The 4071-nt window shown below is 56.5% G+C and overlaps 1 long non-coding RNA gene across 1 annotated transcript in view; it reads right to left on the bottom strand.

Annotated features, from left to right (window-relative positions):
• LOC102261642 overlaps positions 1-2371 on the bottom strand; it is a 12923-nt gene extending 10552 nt beyond the window's left edge. The window contains exon 1 of the long non-coding RNA XR_001359662.1: positions 1873-2371. This is a non-coding gene — a long non-coding RNA (uncharacterized LOC102261642). The remainder of the gene's footprint in view (positions 1-1872) is intronic.
• Between the last annotated feature and the right edge of the window lie 1700 nt (positions 2372-4071).

The following is a 4071-nucleotide window of genomic DNA, read 5'->3' as shown; positions in this document are numbered from 1 at the left end:
TTTTAAGGGGGCCACAATCAGGGGGAAGGGAACTATCTCCCCCTGGTCCCCCTGAGCCAGGCGTCTCCAGAGGGTGACAGGACATGAGGGGGGGGAAGGGGAGGGGGAGGCGTCAGAGCTAGAAATCTCCCAGAACATCCGCACGCACCATCCGCCCTCCATCCCCTGGCCCCTGGGTCTCTGCGGCAGCTCAGACTCCCGAGGACACCGCCTGGTCAAAACATTTACATTCCTGCCAGGCCAAGATCCATGGGGCTCGCAGCCCAGCGTACACAGCCTTTCACAGGAAGATGGAGAGAGGACGCTGGCCGCTTGGTGACAAATGAGCTGGTCTTGCCAAACGTCACTTAAAGAATGCAAGAGCCCTTGCTCCGCCTACGTGGGCTCCTACAGATACAAGTTTTATAACTTCACTGACAACTTTTGATTGAAGCTTCTTTAAGAGGAATGGAGCCCGGGCTGGTGTGGCTCCGTGGTTGAGCATCGACCTATGAACCAGGAGGTCATGGTTCGATTCCCGGTCAAGGGCACATGCCGAGTTGCAGGCCCCAGTGTGGGGTGTGCATGAGCAGCCAATCAATGATTCTCTCTCATCATTGATGTTTCTATATCTCGCTCCCTCTCCCTTCCTCTCTGAAATCAATAAAAATATTATTTATAAAAAAAAAAAAAGAACACAAAATGCAACATGACCAGAGCAAGGCCTTACCCTGTAGAACACCCCAAAACCGGTCTTGCACTGGCGTTTTTCACCAGGCAAGTAGGGTAGTAATGGTGAACCTATGACACGCGTGTCAGAGGTGACACGTGAACTCATTTTTTTGGTTGATTTTTCTGTGTTAAATGGCATTTAAATATATAAAATAAATATCAAAAATATAAGTCTTTGTTTTACTATGGTTGCAAATATCAAAAAGTTTCTATATGTGTCACGGCACCAGAGTTAAGTTAGGGTTTTTCAAAATGCTGACACGCCGAGCTCAAAAGGTTCGCCATCACTGAACTAGGGGATGCCCAAGTGTGGGTCCCCAAGCCAGAAAGCGTGTGGGAACCTCAAATCCGGCAGGGGATTTTAGTGGGGTCCCCCTGGGGACTCAGGGGCCCCTTCACCCCGGGTGCTGCCCCACCTTTTCCTCTCTCCCTCCCACAGCCTCTTGGTCTAGCAGCCCCGCCCACCTCTCCCCTGCATCCAGACAGGGAGTGGCCCTCTCTCTCCCCGACTGTTAAGGCCCACCCAGGGCTGTGGCATGAGGCTCAGGAATATACATTTAAAAAAATACATTCCTCTCCCTTTAGAGAGGAAGGGAGAGGGAGAGAGAGAGAGAAACATCAATGATGAGAGAGCATCATGGATCGGCTGCCTCCTGCGCGCCCCCCACTGGGAATCGAGCCCGCAACCTGGGCCTGTGCCCTTGACCGGGAATCGAACCGTGACCTCCTGGTTCAAAGGTCGACGCTCAACCCACTGAGCCACACGGGCCGGGCAGAAGCGTGCAGGTTTAACAGGCATCCCAGTGACCCCGATGCTCCTGGATTGGAGTGCGGACCAGAATCTCCGAAGGCAGAGAGCCGGCCTCTCACCCGGGCTGCATGGCCGTGCCTGCTCCCACGGGCTCACACTGAGCAACCACTCACCGGCCAGGAGGCTGCCGGACATGCAGGGGAGCCGGGCCTCCAGGTCCCAGATCCTGCGAGCGGCCAGAGTCCAGAAGGCGAGTGAGTGTCACTGTGCTGAGTCCCCCCGGACGCCGCCTGCCTGCTCTCCGAGGGCTTCCTCTCCAGAAACCACACAGGACAGTAAAAGCAGAGAAAGGAACGCCGTTAGCCCCCAGTGAAGGTTATTTTGAATGAAAGTGGTGCGTTTTGACTCACGGGGTTGAAACCGGATGAGCGATGAGTCAGGAGCGAAGCCACCGCAGCAGCTCTGTGTGAAGGTGAGGTGCGGGCGGGCGTGACGTCTGGGGCCCGGGCTTCCCACGCTTTGCAGCGAGACTGTCGGGGCCTGGGGTCGGTCTGGGGCATCGGCTGCCGTGTCAGCTCCCAAGGACGCTGTGTTGTCACCGGTGGGATTCCCCGGCCGCCCACACGGCCGACCCACCCGCAGAGCAGCTGAGCCTGAAGATGCCTGTGGTGACATCATCGCCGCTGGCGCCCAGGTAGTGGCTGGGAGTCACTGGAGGGAGATACAGGCCATCGGCGCGCCCCCTGCTCCCAGGCGCCTCCCTGACGCTCCCACGCTCTCAAGAGGCAGCCGCTGCGAGGGCAGGAACGTGAAACTGAAGTTGGACAGTGTGGGGCGCGGCTGCAGTGTTTGGGCCAGGTTCAAGCCTCGGACTAATGAAAGGACAGGGTCCTCTCATGGCCACATGCAAGTCCCAGCTGGAGGGCAGGCCCTCCCAGCACAGTCATAGCCAACGGCTGTGGTTGTGAGCTTGAACCTATGGTCCGAACACCTGGCCCCACGTGCCTTGTGCTAGAGTTGGTGCATGTAGTTAAGTGAGGTTGAAACCCACGAGAATGCTGTAAACAACTTGATCACGCCCCTACTTTGCCTCGTGGCATCTGCTATGAAATAAAGACATGGCTTGTGGGCGCTGGCGCTGTCTCATCAGGGAGCAGCGTCCCACCGAGACCCAGCTGTCATTCTCTTGTCTGTCTTTTCTCAATCCTTTCACCCCCCCTCCCACTCAGGATCACTCTTGGCTGTGCTGGCGCAGCACAGGACAGACCTAGCCTGGCCAGTGTGGCTCAGTGGTTGAGCGTTGCCCTATGAACCAGGAGGTCACGGTTCGATTCCCGGTCAGGGCACATGCCCGGGTTGTGGGCTTGATCCTCAGTGTGGGGCGTGCAGGAGGCAGCCGATCCATGATTCTTTCTCATCATTGGTGTTTCTCTCTCTCTCCCTCTCCCTTCTTTGAAATCAATAAAAAAATATATTAAAAACAAAAAACCTTTGCTTGGAAAGAGTCCCAGGCAGACGAGCTTATACGGTGTCCCTGGAAACCGACGGCGTTTCCGGGCCACCCAGGTGCAGCCCCAGGCCCCGCTCTGGGGGGGAGAGCGGATTGTGTGAGCACAGAGGCCTCTTCTTGCTCCGCCTGGGAAAGCAGCAGCTGCTCTGGGCTCCTCTGTCCAGGAAACGAGTCAACAACGCGGAGAAAATCCAGAGAAAAGCAACGAAGATGATGAATGAGCTGGAAGAGCCAGCAGTGGCCCTGGGCTGGGGGGTGGGGGGCGGGGCACACTGCCTGGCGGGGCAGGATGGGCATCGTGTGTGGGGAGGGGCCGCAGACACAGGAAGGACTGTTCAGCTGGGCCCCAGGCATCGGTACTGGGGAGTAAGGGGAGTGAGAGGGAAAAAGGGAGGTGTCGCCCCAGCCGCTGTGGCTCAGTGGATAGAGTATCAGCCTGCAGACGGAAGGGTCCCAGTTCGACTCAGGTCAAGGGCACGTACCTCGGTTGCAGGCTCCAGACTGACCCTGGTTGGGGCGCATGCAGGAGGCATCCAATCTATGTGTCTCTCTGTCTCTTCCCCTCTCTCTAAAAATCAATGGGGAACTATCCCAGGGTGCGGATTAACAAAACAAAAAAGGGGCATGTCGGGAAAGCATGCGGCTGTGCTGTGCGTGGAGAATGGTGTTTGGGCAGCTGGGGAGCCCTGAGCACTGGGGGGAGCCCCAGGCCCTGAAATTAAACCCCTGGGCAGGTAGAGCGAGGGAGGCCCCTGAGCCGCTGCCCCTGGGCCCAGCCCTCGGCAGCCTACGCCCCGGAGTCACTGGGAGTCATGTCAGCATCGCCCTCCCCACAGCAGCAGGGGCCTTGGGCGCAAGTCTTCCTTCCTTGGTCCCTAGAAGCCACTGGACCCATTAGTGACGCTCCACCCGCCTGTAAATCACCCCCAGGAGATATTTTTCTTTTCTTTTTTAGTTTTATTTCGAGGTGATATTTTTCCATTGATTTATTTTATTTATTTTAAAATATATTTTCATTGATTTCAGAGAGGAAGGGAGAGAGAGAGAAAGAGAGAAACATCCATGATGAGAGAGAACCATGGATCGGCTGCCTCCTGCA

This window comes from Myotis brandtii, unplaced genomic scaffold (assembly GCF_000412655.1).
Source record: "Myotis brandtii unplaced genomic scaffold, ASM41265v1 scaffold679, whole genome shotgun sequence".
In the NCBI taxonomy this organism is placed as follows: Eukaryota; Metazoa; Chordata; class Mammalia; order Chiroptera; family Vespertilionidae; genus Myotis; species Myotis brandtii.
This window is presented reverse-complemented; position numbering and strand designations above follow the sequence as displayed.